Source organism: Pan troglodytes, chromosome 6 (genome assembly GCF_028858775.2).
Source record: "Pan troglodytes isolate AG18354 chromosome 6, NHGRI_mPanTro3-v2.0_pri, whole genome shotgun sequence".
NCBI classification, from domain to species: Eukaryota; Metazoa; Chordata; class Mammalia; order Primates; family Hominidae; genus Pan; species Pan troglodytes.
The window spans coordinates 122,194,216-122,219,678 of NC_072404.2; the positions used below are offsets into that span (position 1 = coordinate 122,194,216).

The 25,463-nt window shown below is 43.1% G+C and overlaps 1 long non-coding RNA gene across 3 annotated transcripts in view; it reads left to right on the plus strand.

The window, feature by feature from the left end:
• The window catches only part of LOC129135586 (uncharacterized), a 63,656-nt gene extending 44,520 nt beyond the window's left edge, over nt 1-19,136 (plus strand). The window contains exons 2-5 of one of the 3 annotated variants that reach the window (XR_008536555.1): nt 3,745-3,862; nt 10,727-10,875; nt 12,657-12,853; nt 18,733-19,136. This is a non-coding gene — a long non-coding RNA (uncharacterized LOC129135586). Of the gene's footprint in view, nt 1-3,744; nt 3,863-10,726; nt 10,876-12,656; nt 12,854-18,729 lie in introns of all 3 variants that reach the window. The other 2 variants (XR_008536554.1, XR_008536556.1) reach the window with 2 other exon arrangements.
• The last annotated feature ends 6,327 nt before the right edge of the window (nt 19,137-25,463 follow it).

Genomic DNA, 25,463 nt, shown 5'->3' on the forward strand with positions numbered 1-25,463 from the left:
TGACTGTAAAAGATCAGGCCTTCAGCAGCTCCAAATGGCTGCCTTAATGACACTGTCTTGCAGTCACTTACAATAAGAACTTGGTGTCTGCAGCCAAAAGCTCTGCCACCTCAAGGACTTGCAAGGCTGACAGACCATCTGGCTCAAACCAGGATTCCTTTTGTCTTCTTAGCCCTCCCTGGACTGGCTTATTAACACTTTCTCCTATACTTTTTCCTCTTGATTTTAAATGTGACTTTGTTATGGAATGTTTAACCTGTAACATTTATATATTGATTAAGTATACTATTATGTATGGTTTGCAATATTGACTGGCTTGTGGAATGTCTTGAGCCTGTGTGCCTGAAGCTCTGACCACTGAGTGAGCAGGAAGTACTAAAGGGGATTGTTTCCTTGGGAACTCCATGCAGCTTCTGGCTTTTGTGATTGGAACAGTATCAACAAAAGCCTGACAGTGTGGAAAGACACAACCACACATGGACCTGGTTATTTCTAACCTTGCACCAATCATGACAGAATTGCAGTCACTCAATTGGAAAACTTAAATGCAATGGGTATAATTGAAACCTGGTGTGGCAGGGGCTAAATGGTGGCACTCATCTATCAAAGGCAAGGTGTGTATAGTTACCATCTTAGACAGCTAAGGCACAGCAACAATCAGAATAGTGTGACTTGTGTAAATCCAGGGTGTTGGCTAGCTAACCATGGTGTTCCTAAAAGTAAAATAGATAGGAAGCCTACTAAGTTCTTACTTGATCTGTATAAACAGAAAACTATCAGGTCAAGTGAACAAAGGTTTAATTTGAAACATAAAAACAGAGAATCATTCCCTCTCAATCAATTCCTAGACTTGAGCCAGTTCACAGACCCCGAAATACTTGAATGAAGGGGAGGCCAGGTTCTGTCCAGGAAGTTCCCTGGCACACTATTGAAAATTTACACTATTAAACTTTCTCCCATCCTTCCCCAAAGGGACCTACAGCCTTTTACCAGCATAACTGTGCACTGGGGAAAAGGAAGTACAGATCTTTCAGGACTACTGAACACTGCCTCTGAATTGACATTGATTCCAGGAGACCCAAAAAGTCACTGCGGCCCACAAGTCACAGCAAGGGCTTATAGAGGTTAGGTTAGCAATGGAGCTTTGGCTCAGGTCTGACTCACAATAGGTCTGGTGGGTCTGTGAACCCATCATGTGGTTATTTCCTCAGTTCCAGAATGTATGATTAGAACAGACGTTCTTGCCAGCTGGCAGAATCCCCATATTCCTTAACCTGTGGAATGAGGGCTATTATGGTGAGAAAGGCCAAATCAAAGCCATTAGAGCTGCCCCTACCTAGGAAAATAGTAAATCAAAATCCACTGATTGCGTCCCTGAAGGGATTGCAGAGATTAGTGCCACCATCAAGGACATGAAAGATGCAGGGGTGGAGATTCCGACTACATCCCCATTCAACTTTTCTATCTGGTCTGTGCAGAAGACAGAAGACAAATGGATCCTGGAGAATGACAGTGAATTATTGTAGTTTTAACCCAGTGATGACTCCAATTGCAGCTGCTATACCAGATGTGGTTTCATTGTTTAAGCAAATTAACACAACTCCTGGTACCTGGTATATAGCTGCTGATGTGGAGAATGGCTTTTTCTCCAACCCTGTCCATAAGGCCCACCAGAAGCAGTTTGCTTTCATCTGGCAAGGTCAGCAATACACCTTTACTGTCCTACCTCAGAATTATATCAACTATCCATCTCTATGTCACAATTTAGTTCACTGGGATCTTGATCACCTTTCCCATCCACAAGATATCATTCTGGCCCATTATATTATGCTGATTGGACCTAGTGAGCATGAAGTAGCAAGCACTCTGGACTTACTGGTGAGGCATTTTGTGTGTCAGAGGGTGGAAAATAAATCCAACCAAACTTCAGGGCCTTCTAGCTCCGTGAAATTTCTATGGGTCCAGCAGTGTGCGGCATGTTGAGATATCCCTTCCAAGGTGATGAATAAGGTGTTCCATCTGGCCCCTCCTACAACCAAGAAAGAGGCACCATACCTAGTAGGCCTCTTTGGATTTTGAAGGCAATGTGTTCCTCCTTTTGGTGTGTTACTCTAGCCCATCTACCAAGTGACCTGGAAAGCTGCTAGTTTTGAATGGGGCCCAGAACAGGATAAGGCAGAGGCAACAGGTCCAGGCTGCTGTGCAAGCTACTCTGTCATTTGGGCCATATGACCCAGCAGATCCAATGGTGCTGGAGGGGTCAGTGGCAGATAAGGATGTTGTTTGAAGCCTTTCATTGGTCCCCATAGATAAATTGCAGCAGAGGCCCTTAGGATTTTGGGAGCAAGGCCTTGCCATCATCCACAAATAATGACCCTTCTTTTGAGAGGCAGTCTTGGCCTGCTACTAGGCCTTAGTAGAAACTGAACATTTGACCATGGGCCACCAAGTAACTATGCAACCTGAGCTGACCATCATTAACTAGGTGTTAACTGACCCACCAAGCCATAACGTTGGGCATACACAGCAGACCTCTATCATCAAATGGAAGTGATATACACATAACTGGGCCCAAGCAGGTTCTGAAGCACAAGTAAGTTACACAAAGTGACCCAAATGCCCCTGGTTCCAACTACACTGCCTCAGCCTGCACCGATGGCCTCATGGGGAGTATCCTATGATCAATTGATAGAGGTCCCAGTTTACAGGTATTTCTGCATAATATGCAGGCACCATCCAAAAGTGGACAGTTTCAGCAATACCATCACTTTGTGGGACATCTTTAGAGGACAGCAGTGAAGAGAAATCTCAGTGTGTAGAACTTTGGACAGTGTACCACGTTGTACACTTTGCTTGGACGGAGAAATGGCCAGATGTGGAATTATATACCAATTCATGAACTGTAACCAATGGTTTGGCCAGATGGTCAGAGAATTGAAAGGAACATAATTGGAAAATTGGTGACAAAGAAATTTGGGGAAGAGATATGTGGATGGACCTGAGTGGGAAAAAGATGTGAAGATGATTATGTCCTTTGTCAATGCTCACCAAAGGGTGATCTCAGCAGAGGAGGACTAATAATCAAGGAGATGGGATGACCCATTCTGTGGATACTAGTCACCCTCTTTCCCCAGCTACCCCTACCATCATCCAATGGACTCAAGAATAAATTGCCAAGGGTGGCAGAGATGGAAGTCATGTATGAGTTCAGCAACATAGACTTCCACTTAGCAAAGCTGACCTGGCTACAGTCACCTCTGAGGGCTCAATCTGCCAGCAGCCAAGACCCACGCTGAGCCCTTGATACAGTATCATTGGCTTCGGTGGATCAGCCAGCTACCTTGTGGCAGGTTGATTACTCCAATCTCTGGAAACACCCTGACATACCCAGAAATAATGCTTTACCACTTCTCCAGGTATTCCTCAATCCAGTCAACATGACACCTAAAATTAATGATGACAAGTCCACCTCTTGTCTGTACTTAATCTACACACCTACACACCTCTCTGTAAACTGAACTTAATCTCCAAGTAAAGACAATAACAAGGTAATAGACCCACCTAACCTGATACAATTATCCTGCATACAATAAAAAACTAATCCCTTACCCAGAAGAGGGGGTAAAGTCCTTGAATGATGTTTACTTGTCTCCTGATACTTCATAACTTAAATACTATGATGTAAAATTAACAATACTTAAATACTGATATAAAGTGAATATATCTTTTTTTTTTCTGAGACAGAGCCTCGCTGTGTTGCCCAGGCCAGAGTGCAATGGCATGATCTCAGCTAACTGCAACCTCCACTTCCTGAGTTCAAGTGATTCTCGTGCCTCAGCCTCCTGAGAAGCTGAGATTACAGGTACGTGCTACCACGCTAATTTTTTGTATTTTTAGTAGAGATGGGGTTCCTTCACTTTGGCCAGGCTGGTCTCCAACTCCTGGCCTCAAGTGATCTGCCCACCTCAGCCTCCCGAAGTGCTGGAATAACAGGCGTGAGCCACTGTGCCGGGTCTCTAAAGTCAATATATCTTATGTTAAATGATTAAGAGAGGAATGAAAACAAAGATATTTGTTTAATACATGTGTGTATACACACACACACACACACACACACAAATGTATTCTGAACAAAATACGGAGAAAATACTGATGACAATTACAGTCCTCATTTCTGTAACTGGTCACACAGTCATAACTGGTATTTATAACTACTTTCTTCCAATATCCATTCTGTATTCTCTTTGCCCTCAGCAAGCACCTCAGCTAGTCACGGTTCTTTACCTGGTGGGGTGAACCTTCATTTCTGAAGGTCCTGGGTCAATTGTAGTCCTGCTTGGATTAGGCTGTTGTAATTTTCCATTGACTTTAATCACAGAGTTTGGTAATACTAAGAGATGCCCTAAGGGATCTTCTGTATTCCAGACATACTCTCCCTTAACCCCAATGTGGAGTACTCATCCAGTTTCCCCTTGGTAGTCTGGATCAATTTCCCCAGCCAACACAGTAACTCCTTTGTTTGCCTGTTGACTCACAGGCATGAGGAGCCCAAAGTGACTGGGTGGCAGTCTTAACTTCCAGTTGAATGGAATCATTGTTGTGTCTCCTGGTGGCGGCACTCTTCTCTGATGCTAAGACTTGTAGGCCAGCAGAGCATAAAGCAGAAACAGGAAACAACATTTTTCTAGTGGGTCAATAGGGATAATGGCAAATGGTGCCACTCCCACTTCCATCATAGAATGGGCAACATTTCGTTCTTACTGGCACTTACTCTGGATATAGATTTGCCTTCCTTGTATGCAATGCTTCTGCCAAAACGACCATCTGTGGACTTACAGAATGTTTATCCATTATCTTGGCATTCCACACAGCATTGCTTCTGACCAAGGAACTCACTTCCCAACCAAAAATGTGCAGCAATGGGCTCATGCTCACGGAGTTCACTGACCTTACCAAGGTCCCCATTGTCCTGAAGCAACTGGCTTGATGAATGGCATTTTGAGTCACAGTTACAGCATCAACTAGGTGATAATACTTTACAGGGCTGGGATGAGGTTCTCCAGAAAGCTATATATCCTTTGAACCAGTGTCCAATATATGGTACTGTTTCTCCCATAGCCAAGATTCACAGTTCCAGGAATCAAGGGGTATAAATGGGAGTGGCACCACTCACACTTATCCTTAGTGACCCAGTAGCAAAATGTTGTTTCCTGTTTCTGTGACTTTATGCTCTGCTGGCCTACAAGTCTTAGCATCAGAGAAGAGCGCTGCCATAGGAGACATAACAATGACTCCATTCAACTGGAAGTTAAGACTGCCACCCACTTTGGGCTTCTCGTGCCTATGAGTCAACGGGCAAACAAGGGAGTTACTGTGGTGGCTGGGGAAATTGATCCAGACTACTAAGGGGAAACTGGATGAGTACTCCACATTGGGGTTTAGGGAGAATATGTCTGGAATATGGAAGATCCCTTAGGGCATCTCTTAGTACTACCAAACCCTGTGATTAAAATCAATGAGAAATTACAGCAACCCAATCCAAGCAGGACTACAATTGACCCAGACCCTTCAGGAATGAAGGTTCACCCCACCAGGTAAAGAACCATGACCAGATGAGGTGTGTGTTGAAGGCAAAGAGAATACAGAATGGATATTGGAAGAAAGTAGTTATAAATACCAGTTATGATCATGTGACCAGTTACAGAAATGAGGACTGTAATTGTCATATTTCTCCCTATTTTGTTAAGAATACATTTGTATTTATATATACATATATTAAACAAGTATCTTTGTTTTCATTCCTCTGAATCATTTAACATAAGATATGTTGACTTTATATCAGTATTTAAGTATTGTTAATAATACATCATAATATTTAAGTTATGGGATATCAGGAGACAAGTAAACATCATTCAAGGACTTTACCTCCTCTTCTGGGTAAGGGTTTAGTGGTGTTTTGTTTTGTTTTGTTTTGTTTTTTGAGACGGAGTTTCACTCTTGCTGCCCAGGCTGGCGTGCAACGGCATGATCTCTGCTCACTGCAACCTCCGCCTCCTGGGTTCAAGCAATTCTACTGTCTCAGCCTCCTGAGTAGCTGGGATTACAGGCATGCGCCACCACATCCGGCTAATTTTGTATTTTTGGTAGAAACAGGGTTTCTCCATGTTGGTCAGGCTGGTCTCCAACTCCCCACCTCAGGTGATCCGCCTGCCTCACCTTCCCAAGGTGCTGGGATTACAAGCATGAGCCACAGGATAATTGTATGAGGTTAGGTAGGACTATTACCTTGTTATTGTCTTTATTTGGAGACTAAGTACAGTTTACAGAGACGTGTGTGGGTGCCAAGTTGACAAGCAGTGGACTTGTGATAGTTAATTTTAGGTGTCAACTTGACTGGATTCAGGAATACCTGGAGAACTGGTAAAGCTTTATTTCTGGGTGTGTCTATGAGGTGTTTCCAGAGGAGATTGGTGTGTAAGTCAGTGGAGTGAGTGGGAAAGATCCACCTTTGATGTGGCCAGGCACCATCCAATCAGCTGGGGACCTGGATAGAACAACAACACAAAAACACCAAAGGAAAGATGATTTTCAATCTCTTTCTCTCCTGGAGCTAGGATATTCTCCTTCTGCCCATAGACTTTAGAACTCCATGTTCTTCAGCCTGTGGATTCCAGGACTTACACCAGTGGCCTCCTGGGTTCTTAGGCCTTTGGGCTTGGGCTGGGAATTACACCACTGGTTTCTGGACTTTTGGACTTGGACTGAGCCATGCTATCACCATTCCATGGTCTCCACCAGCTTGCAGGTGGCCTGCAGTGGGACTTCTCAGCCTCTATAATAGCATGAGCCAATTCCCCCAGTAACTCCCTGTCTTATATCTATAGCTATAGCTATACCATATTGGTTCTGTTGCTCTGGACAACCCTGACTAATAAATACACTGGCAGATATAGAAACAGATAATGACAGCATTTTTGAATACAGGTTAAAATAATTTTCTGAAATCAACTCTAATAAAAAGGACAACCACTTATGAAACATTTCCTGCCATATGGACATATATAGGAAGAAGGCATTTTCCAGTAATGCCTTTATGATTATAATTAACATTTAAAGAAATGAAGAATGACAGCTTTTATAAGCAGTAGCTGGAATTAGCTGTAGTGAGAAACAGTGAAGTCCTCCATTTTTACACTTTCTAGTCTCAAGTGTGTTGTTTCCACAACTTCATCCCTCTCTTATTATTTTAGTAAAATCCTTCCCTGTGTCACCCTCAACACCAAAAAATATATTAATTAAAAGCATTCTCATTAAAAATCTGTCGTGTCTTTTTATCTGCATGCATTTCTCGTTAAGTCCTGTGTGGTCTTATCTATAACAATAAAACTTCATCATCACAGGATGGCTGTCTCTGGTATTAGTTCTGATGAACTGGTTTTAGAGTCTAAGTCTCAAGAGACTTTGTTCACAGAGCAGGTTTTGCTTATGTGGACTTAGGTGGACACTCATGGCCACCATAGTCACTTTTGCTGCCAACGCCCAAGACAATAAAATCTTACTATTCTACTAAATCCCTCAGCTCATCTGTAACTCCACCCTGGCTGTTCCTTTACACTTGAGAGGCCTCAGTTGGACTTCCAGGGTATCATGGATTTGGTCCACAGCTAAACATATATTCTCAACCACTTAGTCCTAAATTTTGTGGCAAAATATCTACGGTGATAAACAAACATTGGGAACTTAATATAGTCACAGAGAGTACATACTCTATTTTATGCAGACAACCATGGACATGTGCAATAAATGATGTTAGTTGTGTGTATGTGAACAGAGTTTAGTGTTATCAAAACTGCAGAAAAGCTAATTCGGCACCTTCAGCGATGTGTCTATTTAACATTCTGCTGCATAGTAATTATGCATAAATGGGAAGCAGTTTTCATAAGTTGTGGTGATTACTTTTACCATGCCAAGTTTTATAGTGTTTTTAGTGTGTGTGGCCGGGGGGAGATTTAATAATGTCTGTAAATAATGTCGATGTCAACAGAGTCCTCTAACATCATATAAATCCAAACAAAGGCACCAGTCCAAAGACTGATCCACCAATTTCTGGGACCCCCTGGGCAGTAGTATTCACCTGCTGGCACTGGAATCAGATTGTGTGTTTTCTTCAGTGTGCCTCTATCCTCTGGATTGATTATCCCCCATGCTACACATACCAATGCTTCCTCATGCTTATATAAAAGAACATTGTACATCAATTAACTTTTTATTGTTCTCCTTTCAAAAAGCTGGGCCCCATGCTTTAAAGGCCCCTAATGTTACCAAAACTAGAAAAGAAATGTGTCAGAGAACACATGGTCACCTTTGTTCCTGGGAACCAGGTGTTCAGAACTGACAGAATATAACAATATAACCCGTGATCCTAAACATCTGTTCTCATGACTAACACCATTCAGGACCCAGCAAAATACTTCTTTGCATGTCTTGCACTATGTATGCCCTATGATCTCAAAATGAAAGTTGACTCCCGCTGAATGACTTGAAGGTTTCTGGGATGTATCTGCTGACTTCTGAGCTGTTGCTTTGACACTTGGGAGATGTGAGAGATGGAAACGTCTAAGTAAAATACAAATGAATTAATTTTTCAAATCTTTCTTCTCAGCTTGAATGCACCCAGATTCTTATGCTAACTAAGTAGCATTTCCCAATAATGTCAAAGCTTCTCTTAGCACTCCAATTCCAGAGGGATTAGTTTGGTTCTAGGGTACTCACAAATTAATATGATATTCACAATAGTTCCATATGACCCCTTAGGAATATATATTTAGCAATATTAACCAATTCATATTACTACAAAATTATATATTTGTAGGTTTGGATATAACATTCATGAAACTGATACCAATTTTCACATTGCTACTTGATTCTGGATGTTGCTTTAAGAGATGGAAGAATCACAACATATGCAATAGTAATTTGTATAATATTGGTATATAATAGTGTGTGGATTTTTGACCCTAAATCCAAAAATGTTTCAAAGGAGTCACTGACTGCAAAGAAATTTTTATAATATGTTAAATAATTTATTTCACTTTTGTTTTTATTCTACATGAGTAATAGAACAGCAGCTCTCAAAGTGTGGTCTAAAAGTTCCTGGGAGTGCCAAAACCCTTTCAGGGGGCCCACAACAACAAATTCTGTTTTCATAATAATACCAAGGTGTTATTTGTATTTTTCACTGTGTTAACATTTGTATAGATGGTAAAAAGTACTGATGGATATAATTGATGGTGCCTTAGCACACATCAAGCCAGTGGCACCAAATTTACTAGTAATCACTGTATTCTTACTACTGCACACCACAATTTTTTAAAAGCTGAATTCTCATAAGAATATTCTTAATGAAGCAAAAAGTACTTCTGCTGCATAACAAAGTATTATCGTTATCTTGAAAAGAAGCATTTTTGTAATTAATATCATACTTCCAAGCAAAAATCAAATCTTAAAAAACCTTGTGTCACTGTGAACTTGATATCTTCCCAATACTTCAAGATTCTTCTGATGAGGTCGATGGTGATAGTAAGAAATGTGATTTTTTTGGGATATTGTATAATAAAATGTGTCAACATTTGGAAAATTGGCATAACTCAGTGGACCCATATTTTCTAAATGACCATTGCATGATGTTACAAAATCATGCATGAATAAAAAAATCCATTCAAAGTGCAAGACAGACCGATCAACTTTAATATAACAGATTATGAAAGTTCATTGATGTAGTTTCAGATTTGATATTGTTACAGTAGGTAGTCAGACATAAACAGCACCAGGGAAAGGCAATCCCCCAATAGATAAAAACACCTGAAACTGGTGATCCGCAGCTTCCCAATAAGATCTCAGGATTTGGGTATATGGGCTCAAGCATGCACATTAATGGGCAAAAGGACAGAGTTCAACTGGTATATAACCTCCCTCTAGGAGCATTTGAATGGTAAGGGGAAAACACCACAAGTGAGCATGTGCACAATTTCAGTAAACACACTGGGCCTGCAGCCCCTCCCAAGTGCTAGCAGAACACTGCACATGCGGACAGCCCACCCCAAGGGAAGAATCAGGGAAAGAAGGGATGCAACACCCACTCACCCCCAACCAAAGCATGCCAAGGTATAAAACCCCAAGTCAAAGGTCGAACTGTGCACTTGAATCTCTCAAGTCACCCGCATGGCCCTCTTCCAATTGTACTTTACTTTCGTTCCTGCTCTAAAACTTTTTACTAAACTTTTTCTCCTACTCTAAAACTGTCAGGCTTCTGAGCCCAAGCTAAGCCATCATAACCCCTGTGACCTGCATGTATACATCCAGATGGTCTGGAGCAACTGGAGAACCACAAAAGAAGTGAAACAGTCAGTTCCTGCCTTAACTGATGACATTCCACCATTGTGATTTTTTCCTGCCCCACCCTAACTAATCAATCGACTTCGTGACATTCCTCCCCTGGACAATGAGTCTCATGATCTCCCCACCCTGCCCCTTGTGACCCCCGCCCCTGCCCATAAGAGATAACCACCTTTAACTGTAATTTTCCACTACCTACCCAAATCCTATAGAACTGCCCCACCCCTATCTCCCTTTGCTGACTCCTTTTTCGGACTCAGCCCGCCTGCACCCAAGTGAATAAAGAGCCTCGCTGCTCACACAAAGCCTGTTTGGTGGTCTCTTCACACAGACGCATGTAACATTTGGTGCCGAAACCCAAGACGGGGGACTCCTTCAGGAGACCAGCCCCCTGTCCTCACCCACAGTCCGGGAGGAGATCCACCTATGACCTCGGGTCCTCAGACCAGCCCAAGGAACATCTCACCAATTTCAAATTGGGTAAGTGGTCTCTTCACTCTCTTCTCCAGCCTCTCTCGCTACCCTTCAATCTCCCTATCCTTCCAATTCCAGTTCTTTTTCCTCTCTAGTAGAGACAAAGGAGACACATTTTATCCATGAACTCAAAAACTCCGATGTCGGTCATGGATTTGGGAAGACAGTCTTCCCTTGGTGTCTGATCATAGCGGGGACGCCTGCCTTGATCATTCACCCACACTCCATTGGTGGCAGGTCAATTGCAGGGACACCTGCTTTGGCTGCTCACCCACATTACAGCCCAGGACTCAGTCAGGGATGCCTACTAGAAGCCTGGCAGCTGCCTACCTCCATTTCTCCATGTCTCTACCTTTCTCTTTAAACTTACCTTCCCCACTATGGGCAAGCTTGTGCCATCCATTCCTCCCTCTTCCCCCTTAGACTGTGTTCTTAAAAACCTAAAACCCCTTCGACTAACACCTGACCTAAAACCTAAACATCTTATATTCTTCTGTAATACCGCTGGGCCCCAATACAAACTTGACAATAGTTCCAAGTGGTCAGAGGATGGCAATTTTTATTTGTCTATCCTACAAGACCTAGATAATTTTTGTCAAAAATTAGGCAAATGGTCTGAGGTGCCTTACGTCCAGGCCTTTTTTACACTTTGCTCTCTCCCTAGTCTCTGCTCCCAATGTGACTTGTCCCAGATTTTCCTTCTTTCTCTCCCTCCACTCCTTCGGTCTCCACCCCAAGCTCAGAGTCCTCTGAATCCTCCTTTTCCACTGACCCTTCTGACCTCTCTCCTCCTCCCCCGGCCGCTCCTCGCCAGGCTGAATCATGTCCCAATTCTTCCACAGCCTCCACTCCCCCACACTATAACCCTTCTATTACCTCCTCTCCTCACACCTGGTCTGGCTTACAGTTTCGTTCCGTGACTAGCTCTCTCCCACCTGCCCAACAATTTCCTCTTAGAGAGGTGGCTGGAGCTGAAGGCATAGTCAGGGTACATGTGCCTTTTTCGGACCTCTTCCAGATCAGTCAGCATTTAGGCTCTTTCACATCAGACCCCACTAAATATATACAGGAATTCCAATATTTAACTCAGTCCTACAATTTAACCTGGAGTGACTTAGATGTCATCCTGACTTCTACCCTCTCCCCAGATGAGTGAGAAAGAGTTTACAACCTAGCCCAATCTCACACTGATGACCGCCGGCATCATAAGCCAGGCCTCCAAGAAGGCACCAGGGCAGTTCCCCAGGAGGGTCCCCAGTGGGGATACCAAACAGGCTCCCAAGATATAGCTAGGCGAGATTACATGGTCTCTTGCCTAGTTGAGGGGCTCAAAAAGGCAGCATACAAAGCTGTTAATTATGAAAAACTTAAAGAAACCACCCAAGGTAAGGACGAGAACCCAGCTCAGTTCATGGCCCGCTTGGCGGCTACCCTTAGACGCGTTACAGTCCTGGACCCAGACATTAGGAAAAAACTCCAAAAACTAGATTCCGGCCTTCAAACCCCACAACAAGATTTAATTAACCTCACCTTCAAGGTGTTTAACAACAGAGAAGAGGCAGCCAAGCGACAACATATTTCAAAGCTGCAACTGCTTGCCTCCACCATAAGAAAAATCCCAGCCGCACCCATGGCACACAAAAACCTCAGAACAACAAAACCGCAACCTCCAGGCACTCCTTCAAAACCTCCTCGTGGACCTTGCTTCAAATGCCAGAAGCCTGGCCACTGGGCCTCGGAATGCCCACAGCCCGGGATTCCTCCTAAGCCTTGTCCTGTCTGTGCAGGACCCCACTGGAAGTCGGACTGTCCAACTTGGATTACAGCTGCTCCTAGACCTACTGGAGCAAAAAGCCAAGGCTCCTGGCTGACTTCTTCCCAGATCTCCTCGGCTTAGTGGCTAAAGACTGACGCTGCCCAATCATCTCGGAAGCCCCCTGGACCATCACGGATGCCGAGCTTCAGATAACTCTTACAGTGGAGGGTAAGTCCATCCCCTGTTTAATAGATACGGGGTCTACCCACTCCACATTACCTTCTTTTCAAGGGCCTGTTTCTCTTGCCCTCATAACTGTTGTGGGTATTGACGGCCAAGCTTCAAAACCCCTTAAAACTCCCCCACTCTGGTGCCAACTTGGACAACATTCTTTTATGCACTCTTTTTTAGTTATCCCCACCTGCCCAATTCCCTTATTAGGCAGAGACATTTTCACCAAATTATCTGCTTCCCTGACTATTCCTGGGCTACAGTCACATCTCATTGCTGCACTTTTACCCAACTCTTTCACATCCTCCCCTGGTATCTCCCCGCCTTAATCCACAAGTATGGGATACCTCTACTCCTACCTTGGTGACCAATCATGCACCCCTTATCATCTCATTAAAACCTAATCACCCTTACCCCACTCAATGCCAATATCTCATTCCACAATAGGCTTTAAAAGGGTTAAAGCCTGTTATCACCCACCTGTTACAACATGGCCTCTTAAAGCCTACAAATTCTCCTTACAACTCCCCTATGCTACCCATCCAGAAACTGGACAAGTCTTACAGGTTGGTTCAGGATCTTCACCTTATTAATCAAATCATCCTTCCTATCCATCCTATAGTGCCAAACCCGTACACCCTCCTATCTTCAATATCCCCTTCCACAACTCACTATTCTGTTATCGACCTCAAAGATGGCTTCTTTACTCTCCCCTTGCATCCCTCCTCTCAGCCTCTTTTTTGCCTTTACTTGGACTGACCCTGACACCCACCAATCCCAACAACTCACCTGGACTGTTCTGCCCCAAGGCTTCAGGGACAGCCCACACTACTTTGGCCAGGGCCTTTCTCATGATCTGCTTTGTTTTCGCCCACCTGCCTCCCACCTTATTCAATATTTTGATGATCTTCTTTGCAGCCCCTCTTACCAATCTTCCCAGTAGGACACTATCCTGCTTCTTCAACATCTCTACTCAAAGGGGTACCGAGTGTACCCCTCCAACGCACAAATTTCTTCCCCTAGCGTTACCTATCTCAGTATAATCCTCCACCAACATACATGTGCACTTCCTGCAGACCGTGTTTAGTTAATCTCCCAGACCCCAATCCCCACCACCAAACAACTCCTTTCCTTCTGAGGCATTGTTGGATATTTCCGACTCCAGATACCAGGCTTTGCTATCCTAACCAAACCACTTTACAAGCTCACAAAAGGTAACTTAACTGATCCCATAGACCCTAAGTCTTTTCCCCACTCTACCTTTCACTCTCTCAAAAAGGCCCTGGAGACAGCTCCCACACAAGAACTCCCGACTCGTCCCATCCTTTTTCCTTACACACAGCTGAAATAAAAGGCTGTGCTGCTGGAGTCCTCACACAGGAGCCAGGCCCACGACCTGTTGCCTTTCTATCAAAACAACTTGACCTCACAGTTCTGGGCTGGCCCTCGTGTCTGTGTGTGGCAGCAGCCGCCACTTTAATACTTCCAGAGCCCTTCAAAATCACAGGCTATGCTCCAATTACCTTTACAGTTCTTACAACCTTCAAGCATTAATATCCTCTTCACACCTTTCACATTTATTGTCTGCCGCTCAACTCCTCCAGCTCTATTAGCTCTATTCACTCTTTGTTGAAACTCCAACAGTAACTATTACCCATGGGCCCAATTTCAACCCAGCTTCTCACATAGCACCCAACACAAGTCCTGAACCACATGACTGTATTTCCCTAACATACATGGCATCTTCCCCCTTTCCTCATATTTCTATTCTTCCAATTCCAAACCCAGACCACACTTGGTTTATCGATGGCAGTTCTTCTAAACCCAATCAATTTTCACCAGCTAAAGCTGGATATGCTGTCATGTCCCACACTTCTATTATCGAAGCTGCTGCACTTCCTCCCTCCACCACTTTCCAACAAGCCGAACTGATTGCTTTAACTCGTAGGCTCTCTCTCGCTAAAGGAATGCACATTAACATTTATACTGACTCCAAATACTCCAAATATGCTTTCCATATCCTCCATAACCATGCTGCCATCTGGGCTGAAAGAGGCTTCCTTACCACACAAGGCTCTTCCATTATCAATGCCTCTCTAATAAAAGCCCTCCTTAAGGCTGCTCTCCTGCCGGCCAAGGCTGGAGTCATTCATTGTAAAGGACACCAGAAACCTACAGATTTTATTGCAAAAGGAAATGCCTATGCTGACAGGACAGCAAAAGAATAGCCAATGCCTCCACACCTGCTAATATTCCAGCCCCCACTCCAGAGGGCCAGTATTTTTCTTTCTCCTCTATCACTCCCACCTACTCTGAAAATCTGCTCTACCAGCCTTTTCCAACTCAGGGCTAGTGGTTCTTAGATCATGGAAAATTCATTCTTCCTGCCTCACAAGCTCAGTCCATTCTTTCTTCCCTTCATGACCACTTCCATGTGGGATACAAGCCTCTGTCTCGCCTCCTGGAGCTCCTCGTCTCCTTCACTTCATGGAAATCCATCCTTAAGACCATCACCTCTCAATGCTATGTCTATCATACCACCAGCCCCCAAGGCTTTCTCAGGCCTCCTCCTTTTCCTACGCATCAGGCTCATGGATTTACTTCAACACAAGATTGGCAGATTGACTCTACTCATATGCTCCATGTCCATAAATTTAAATATCTCCTGGTTTGGATCAACACCTTCACCAGATGGGTCGAGGCCTTTCCCACTAGCTCCAAAAAGTCTACTGCAGTCATCTCTTCCCTTCTAACAGATATAATTCCCCAATTTGGCCTCCCTACTTCTATTCAATTTGACAATGGTCCGGCTTTTATTAGTCATATCACCCAAGCTGTTTCTCAGGCTCTTGGTATTCAGTGGAATCTTCATACCCCTTACCATCCTCAATCTTCAGGAAAGGTAGAATGGACTAATTGTCTTTTAAAAACACACGTCACCAAGCTCAGCCTCCAACTTAAAAAGGACTCGACAGTACTTCTACCAGTTGCCCTTAGAATTAGAGCTTGCCCTCTAGATGCTACAGGGTACAGCCCATTTGAACTTTTTTTTTTTTTTTTTTTTTTTTTAAGAGACGGAGTCTTGCTCTGTCGCCCAGGCTGGAGTGCAGTGGCATGATCTCGGCTCACTGCAAGCTCCGCCTCCCAGGTTCATGCCATTCTCCTGCCTCAGCCTCCCAAGTAGCTGGGACTACAGGTGCCCACCACCATGCCCAGCTAATTTTTTGTATTTTTAGTAGAGACGGGGTTTCACTGTGTTAGCCCATTTGAACTTTTATATGGACACACTTTCTTGCTCGGCCCCAATCTTGTTACAGACACCAGCCCTCTGGGTGACTATCTTCCAGTCCTCCAGGAGGCTAGACAGGAAATTCGCCAGGCTGCTAATCTTCTCTTGCCTACTCCAGATTCCCAGCTATATGAAGACACCCTAGCTGGATGATCGGTTCTTTTAAGAGTCTGTTCCCTTAAACTCTACAGCCTCAATGGACCGGACCCTACCTAGTCATCTATAGCACGCCAACAGCTGTCTGTCTACAGGACCCTCCCTATTGGGTTCACCATTCCAGAATAAAGCTGTGTCCATCGGACAGCCAGCCTGGTCTCTCCTCTTCCTCCTGGAAGTCGCAAGTACTCTCCCCTACTTCCCTTAAACTCACTCGCATTCCTGAAGAACAGTAATAACCCTTATGACCCTAATACATCCCTTCATTCTATTAGGTCTATTCATCCTTACCCTACTTTTTGCAACAGGGCTTTACGCAGTCACCCCCACTACTTGGACTGTGCCCCAAAAACTTGCCATCCCTGCTCTCTTCTGTCTAGTCATACTCCTATTCACCATTCTCAACTACTCATAAATGCCCTGACCCTGTTTACACTGCTGGTTTACACTTTTCCTCCAAACTATCATAGCAGATATCTCCTGGTACTATCCCCAAAATGCCACTCTTAACTCCCTCTTGGAGTGGGTAGATGATCTTTGCTGGCAGGGCACCCTCCAAAACTTCCACCCGGATGAAGTCCTAGTCTTTACTTTTATATTCACTCTTATTCTCGTTCTCATTCTTAAGTCACTCTCTACCTCTCCCCAGCTATCTCCACCACACTATCAATCTCACTCACTCTCTCCTAGCTGTTTCTAATCCCTCATTAGCGAACAATTGCTGGCTTTGCATTTCCCTTTCTTCCTGCGTTTACACGACTCTCCCCACCTTACATACCAACTAGGCAACATCTCCTGTCTCCCTACATCTCCGAACCTCCTTTAACAGCCCTCATCTTTACTCTTCTAAAGAACTTCTTTACTTTCTAGACAGGTCTAGAAAAACCTCCTCAGACATTTCATATCAGCAAGCTGATGCTCTTCTCTGCATCTACTTAAAAACCTTTCTCCTTATGTCAATTCTACTCCTCCCATATTTGGACCCCTCACAACACAAACTGCTACCCCTGTTGCCGCTCCTTTGTGCATCTCCCAGCAAAGACCCACCAGAATTCCCTTAGGTAACCTTTCACCTTCTCTATGCTCCTTCACTCTTCATCTCCAAAGCCCAGCTACACACATTACCAAAACCACTGGGGCTTTTCAGCTCCGCATTACAGATAAGCCCTCTATCAATACTGACAAACTTAAAAACATTAGCAGTTACCATTGCTTAGGAAGACATTTGCCCTGTATTTCATTCCATCCTTGGCTACCTTCCCCTCATTCTTCAGATTCTCCTCCCAGCCCTTCTTGTTTGCTCATACCCAGCCCCACAAATACCAGTGAGAGATTGCTCATAGACACTCAACGTTTCCTCATACACCATGAAAATCAAACCTCCCCCTCTGTGCAGTTACCCCATCAGTCTCCATTACAACCTCTGACGGCTGCTGCCTTAGCTGGATCCCTAGGAGTCTGGGTGCAAGACACCTCTTTTAGTACACCCTCTCACCTTTTCACTTTGCACTTCCAGTTTTGCCTTACACAAGGTCTCTTTTTCCTCTGTGGCTCATCCACCAACATGTGCCTCCTGCTAATTGGACAGGCACATGCACACTAGTTTTCCTTTCCCCCAAAATTCAATTTGCAAATGGGACCGAACAGCTTCCTGTTCCCCTCATGACACCGACACAACAAAAAAGGATTATTCCACTAATTCCCTTGCTTGTTGGTTTAGGACTTTCTGCCTCCACTATTGCTCTCAGAACTGGAATAGCAGGCATTTCAACCTCTGTCACGACCTTCCGTAGCCTCTCTAATGACTTCTCTGCTAGCACTGCAGACATATCACAAACTCTATCAGTCTTTCAGGCCCAGGTTGACTCTTTAGCTGCAGTTGTCCCCCAAAACCACTGGGGCCTCGACTTACTCACTGCTGAAAGAGGACTCTGTATATTTTTAAATGAAGAGTGTTGTTTTTAACCTAAATCAATCTGGCCTGGTATATGACAACATAAAAAAACTCAAGGATAGAGCCCAAAAACTCACCAACCAAGCAAATAATTACATTGAACCCCCTTGGACACTCTCTAATTGGATGTCCTGGGTCCTCCCAATTCTTAGTCCTTTGATAATTGTTTTTCTCCCTCTCTTATTCGGACCTTGTGTCTTCCCTTTAGTTTCTCAATTCATACAAAACCACATCCAAGCCATCACCAATCATTCTATACAACAAATGCTCCTTCTAACAATCCCACAATATCATCCCTTACCCCAAAATCTCTTTCTAGTTTAATCTCTCCCACTCTAGATTCCCATGCCACCCCTAATCCCACTTGAAGCAGCCCTGAGAAACATTGCCCATTATCTCTCCATACCACCCCAAAAATTTTTGCCACCCCAACACTTCACCACTATTTTGTTTTGTTTTTCTTATTAATATAAGAAGACAGGAATGTCAGGCCTGTGAGCCCAAAGTAAGCCATCATAACCCCTGTGACCTGCAGGTATACATCCAGATGACCTGGAGCAACTGAAGAACCACAAAAGAAGTGAAACAGCCAGTTCCTGCCTTAACTGATGACATTCCACCATTGTGATTTTTTCCTGCCCCACCCTAACTAATCAATCGACCTTGTGACATTCCTCCCCTGGACAATGAGTCTCATGATCTCCCCACCCTGCACCTTGTGTCCCCCATCCCTGCCTGTAAGAGATAACAACCTTTAACTGTAATTTTCCACTACCTACCCAAATCCTATAAAACTGCCCCACCCCTATTTCCCTTTGCTGACTCCTTTTTCAGACTCAGCCCGCCTGCACCCAAGTGAATAAACAGCCTCGTTGCTCACATAAAGCCTGTTTGGTGGTCTCTTCACACAGACGCATGTAACTAAAACTTGCCTAGGTCTCTCTTTCACTCTGCCTTATGACCCTTGGTCAAATTCTTTCTTCTGAAGAGGCAAGAATTGAGGTTGCTGCCAACCCATGTGGATTTGCCACTGCTAACAATACTGCAACTAATGTTTAAGGAACTACCATTTGTCAAGTTTTGAATATTCACAATTCTTGAAAAGGCTATTATTGAATTATTGAATGCAGAAATATATATGAAAATCCAGCTAAATTTTATTCCGCCAAATATTAAAGGAATATGAAAAAATGTAAAGCAACACTACTCTTCACATTCATATTTTAACGACATATTTGTACAAAATATTTTAATGTATAATGAATTTATTATTTTAAAAGCAATTCATAAAAGTTTTGAAAATTTCTCAATTTTAATTTCCAATACTGCAAAGATCAATGGATAAAATCCACATAAACCAAAGCTTTTGGGGCTCCTAAACAATATCTCAGAATCCTTTTAAGAGTATAAAGTGATTCTGAGATTTTTTTTAATGAGAACTGCTGCATTAGATTGATATAAAGTAAAAATCTATGTCCAAATTTGTCTAGGAGGTCTTTCAACACATATAAAAATAAGCAACAAAGCATTATATCAGAGTTCATTTGTCACAGTATTTTATTTCTTGGTGGAACATAAACTAATGGTTCATCTTACAATCTATAGATTCTTAGATTCATTCAAAAATGAAACCTATGTCAAGAAAACCTGCGAATAATTGCACCAAAGATGACACATAATCCTGCATGTGCAATTAAGTATTCAATTTAGAAAAGGCTACACTTCATGATTCTTTGTATCATTAGCTTTTCCGACACATTTAAAGTGTGATCTACATTACGAAAACTCTGTTCACCCTCACTTTGGCAAGGAAGCACATTTAAGGAGCAATTATATTCGTAATGTTAGAGGTAGAATGCTGGCTTTCATTTTGGTCATGATTTTTCCCAGTAATGCATGGCTTCACACTTCCATATCTAATTCAAATTGTTTAGTTCAAAATTATCTGAAGATCTTTACTTGGCTGCTTTTTTTTTGATGGCTTTTTTTTTCCATCTTAGTGAGACCACACTTCTGGAAAGAACTACACTCTATTTGATGTTCCACCAAGACATTTAACCAGCGACGTGTTGCACAGTTGACTTCACTGAGGCTCTGAGCCTTTCTTGTCATTAGGACAACCCTGAGGGGACACCCTGCTACTTACTTGTGTTGCAGTCACAGGAACTTACTCAAATGAGAATTTAAATAAGATGGATTTGCAGCTTCATAGTGATTTGTGTCAACTAAAAAAAGGAAGTAGTTTTATAATGAAATGTTTACAATAACACACGTGAAGTTTACAGTTTTATGTACATACTTAGTTTTATCATTAATGCAGAAGTTAAATATATCTAGAAATAATTGGTGAATATTACATATGTACACACACACATATATTATGTATGCGTGTGTATCTATCTATCTAAATGATTGGTAGGCAAGAAGCAGTTAGTAATTAATTTTTTCACACCTGTGGGCAATCTTACCTACTAAGTTACCCTTAATATTTTCACAATTTAGTAGTATATAAACAAGATGCATATATTTAAGAGTTGTCAGGCGTATGGTCAGAAAATTAGCTACTCAGGTCACAAATCACTCAGAATGACTCTGAGATTTCTTGTTATTCGCGATTCCCATGATTTGACATATACTAACTGAAAATACTCAGTTCATCTCACAGCCAGATATACCTCAGTTGTATTAAAGAATGTAAAGAACTACGTTGATTCTGAAACAGTAGTGAAAACTTTCAGCCCTGGTGCCATTGAAAAAAATGTTTTACTCAGATTATTCTCAGTTCTTTACAAACATAATAGTTACAGTTGCTAACTTTTTTTCTGACACACAAGAGAAATATACTCCATCCCATCAGCAATAGTGACTCATTTTTCAGTAATTTTTAACTGAGTCTCTACCTCCCTAGGGAATGCAAATCAGAAGGAAAGGCCCCACGCTGTGCATTTAACCCAAACCTCCCCTGCCTGTGCTGACAGCATAGAAGGCTGATCTTAGGGACTGGAAGAGCCAGGAAAGCCCTTTTAGCCACCTTTTCTCTCCTACCTCATCTCCAGGCCTACAGCTACAAGACAACAGACTGATTTGCTTCACATTAAAATAAAGATCTCTAATGGGTTCAGTGTATGTTATTCAAGTGATAGATATCCTAAAAGGCTTGACTTGACTGCTACACAATCTGCATGTGACAAACTTACACCATAATTTTACACAAATTTGATAAAACAAAATAAAGATTTCTCTGAGAAAGGTAACACATTTGAGGTTTTCTATTATTTATAACCAGTGGAATTGCATTTATCAGCTTCTTTTCCAAGATCGCATGGGGCCTAGGTGTGTGTAAGTGGGTACTCTTGCCCCCTCCGCCTGGATGTATGTGCAGCATTTCATTCTGGGGTCCTGTTGCCTCCCTGGGTACTTCCAGAAGCCTGAACCTAAGCCTTTCTACTTTATTTGCATACCTCCCTCACATTTCTCTCTTTCCACCAGGAGTTGGAATTAGGGAGGGGCAGGAGATTGTATTTTTATCTGGGGTAAAGTCTTTTCTCCCATTACCTTGACCTAGACAGGTTGTTTTTTCCATAGTCAACATCACAATCTATTGATAAAGTTTTGGGAGCAAAATCAAGAATTTCTTACCTTCTATATACCTACCCTAAAGCAGTGAGCACAAAACAAAAATTCATGAAAACGTACCTGTGATATCAAAATTTTGTTATAGCATGACTACCATGAACTCTAGGTCTCCATCTAGCCCCCATTCTCTAGCAGAGACAGGATAATTTTGACACATTCTGGGAGGAATTGGTGAATGACATGGAAGGAAGAGCAGATGAATGGATAGATGGCAGGCAACCCCAGATCAGAGAGCAGGGAGGCAGAGGGGAGAGTTCTACCAACAAACCTGGAAAATGTCTGCCATCACCATTATAGTCCTGGAAGTCCCAGTCAGACACAGAGCTCAGAATGGGCCCTTTTGACATTTGAGCTGTTGTGAACCACTACCACCAGGATAGTCAGACCCATGGAACAGCTGGCCAGCTACTACACAGACTCACCCCACACATTTCATGAACCATGAAATAACCCACCCCACAGTTAAAGTATTATTTTTTTCTAAACTTACTTCTCCCATTTTTTATGGTAGATATTTACTGTAGACATTACTGTGCATGGTTGAATGGAGGGGATGTAAAAAGGAAAATACAGAAATAAAATAAATATGTGTTTTTATCTCAAATGATATCCTACTGGAAGGAAAAGAAAGGAAGGAAATTGGGTAGTACTGGGTCATCTAAGTATAATAGTGACAACCTGGACTGGGGCTTTGGCTATGGGGCACAGTGAAGTGGATCTATTCCAAGAGTTATTTCGGAGTTAGCATCAACAGAACCTGAGGCTGGTTAGATGCAGTTTGTGAGAGGCAGGATGGGCCAAAGGGAATCCCCAGGTTTCTGGCATGGGCATCTGGGCAGATGATGATGTCATTGACTGAAACAGGACATGCATGAAGAAGAGAGGGTTTGAATGAGAAGAATGCTGCATTCAGCTTTGGACCATTGGTTTGAGATGCCTGGGGGGCCTCTCAGTAGACTGCAGGACACTGCTGCAAACCAGAAGAGGAAGCAGCCAGCTATGAGAAGAGTGACAAGCTGTGCAGCCCTTTGTTCTCAGCAGCCAGGGAGGTCTCCTAAAGATGGGCTGAGTGATTGGTGATTAAGTCCATTAGAGGGAAGGCAAACATCTCCTGTAGAGTAGCTGTAGGCCATTAACACACTCTGCTTCACTTTTCACTTGCATTGTCCTGAGACAAATAGCACATCTGGAAAGTGAAATGCCAATTCCACATCCATTATAGTCTGAAAATCAAAATTAGTCTTTTAATAACATGGAGAGCAAAACAAAATGGCATTCAAGGGTATGTAAGTGATTATTCCACACTAAGTGAAGCCAGAAGTCATGGATTTAGTTTTATATTCACAAATCTCACAAGGTGTCTCTTTGTCATTGTTCATTAACCAACTTGGCTCACTCAGTCTGTAATTCTAAACCCCAGGCTAAGTTATGCTTGCATTATCTTATAGGGGAAATCAGAGCAGCGATGCAGATTATTGTTGATTAATAAACTCTTTGGGATATATCTTCTATCACATCATCAACAGCAACTGCCCCTGTGTAGACACATTGTCTGAGAAAAATAATCCCCTTTTTCCTGAAATTGAAACCCAAAGTAACCTGAACAATATTTGATCATGCTTTTATAGGACAGGGGTATCAATATTTCAGTGTTGCATACCAACCTAAGCTAATTTGGTCAATCAACAACTGTCAGATTAGAAGAAAGGTGGTCACCTCTACAAACTTACTACCAGGTGGATGTTACAATAGAAGTTTCAGATCAAATTCTTGCCATGGCTGGGCACAGTGGCTCACACCTGTAATCCCAGCATTTTGGGAGGCATAGATGGGTGGATCCCTTGAGGTCAGAAGTTTGAGACCAGCCTAGCCAAAACGGTGAAACCCCATCTCTACAAAAAATACAAAAAAATTAGCTGGACATGGCTGCATATGCCTGTAGTCCCAGCTACTTGGGAGGCTGAGACAGTAGGATCACTTCGGCCCAGGAGACGGAGGTTGCAGTGAGCCGAGATTATACCACTGCACTCTAGCCTGGGTGACAGAGTGAGATTCTGTTTGAAAAAAAAAAAAAATTGTTGCCATATATATACAAATTGATTAGTACTCAGGAACAAAACCTGGCCACTCTAGGAGAAGTGTCTACTCTCTGTCCTTAGATTTGAGGAAAAAAATATAAGGCAGTTTACAAGAATATGGAAAGGCCAAAGGTTCTTCCAGCACAGGTGTTAACGAAGGGGCATTCCAGGCAAAAGGTACAACACTCACACACACACACACACACACACACACACACAAAAGTCTAAGGAAATAAACAATGGTAGGACGTTCAGAGAACTGTTAATGACTTCAGTGTACTGGACCACACAGTGGATGTTCCAGAGCAGGAAAGAGAGGTCATATGCGACCAAGAAATATGAAGTTTGAAGCATGGAGCCTGAAAGCCAGTTAGGGAACTCAGGAGGCTGGGCGTGGTGGCTCACGCCTGTAATCCCAACACTTTGGGAGGCCAAGGCAGGTGGATCACCTGAGGCCAGGAGTTTGAGACCAGCATGGCCAACATGGTGAAACCCTGTCTGTACTAAAAATACAAAAATTACCTGGATGTGGTGGCGCATGCCTGTAATCCCAGTTGCTCGGAGGGCTGAGGCATGAGAACCGCTCGAACCTGGGAGGCGGAGGTTGCAGTGAGCTGAGATTGTGCCACTGCACTCCAGCCTGGGCGACAGAGTGAGACTCTGCCTCAAAAAAAAAAAAAAAAAAAAAAAAGGAAACTGTCGGGGGAGTGGTGGTGAAGGCTAGAGACAGGGAGAATACAGGAGCATGATTATGTCTAGAAAGTCACAGCATCATTCCCTGCTCGCTTCAGATGTGTTTTCATTTGTTACCTCATCAGAGAGGTCTTCTTAAATCAATTTGTAATTGCCCAAAGGGTTAGCCTTGCCCACTGCCTAGACAGAAATGATTTATCAAGACAAGGAAATTGCAATAGAGAAAGAGTAATTCACGCACAGCTGGCTGTGCAGGAGATTAGAGTTTTTTTATTACTCAAATCAGTGTACCCAAAAACTCAGAGATCCGAGTTTTTAAGGATAATCTGGCAGGTAGGAGCTCGGGAAGTGGGGAGTGCTGATAGGTCGGGTTGGAGATGAAATCACAGGGGGTCGAAGTGAGTTTTTATTGCTGTCTTCTGTTCCTGGATGGGATGCAGACCTGGTTGAGCCAGATTACTGGTCTGGGCAATGTCAGCTGGTGCATCAGAATGAGGATCTTCAAAATATCTCAAGCCCTGATCTTAGGTTTTACAACAGTGATGTTATTCCCAGGAGCAATCTGGGGAGGTTGAGACTCTTGCAGCCAGAGCTTGCATGGCCCCTAAACCGTAATTTCTACTCTTGTAGCTAATTTGTTAGACCTGCAAAGGCAGACCGGTCCTCAGGCAAGAAGGGTTTTGGTTTGGTTTGGTTTGGTGTTTTCGGGGAAAGGGCTATTATCATTTTTGTTTCAAAGTTAAACTACAAACTATATTCCTTCCCAAGGTTAGTTCAGCCTATGCCCAGGAATGAACAAGG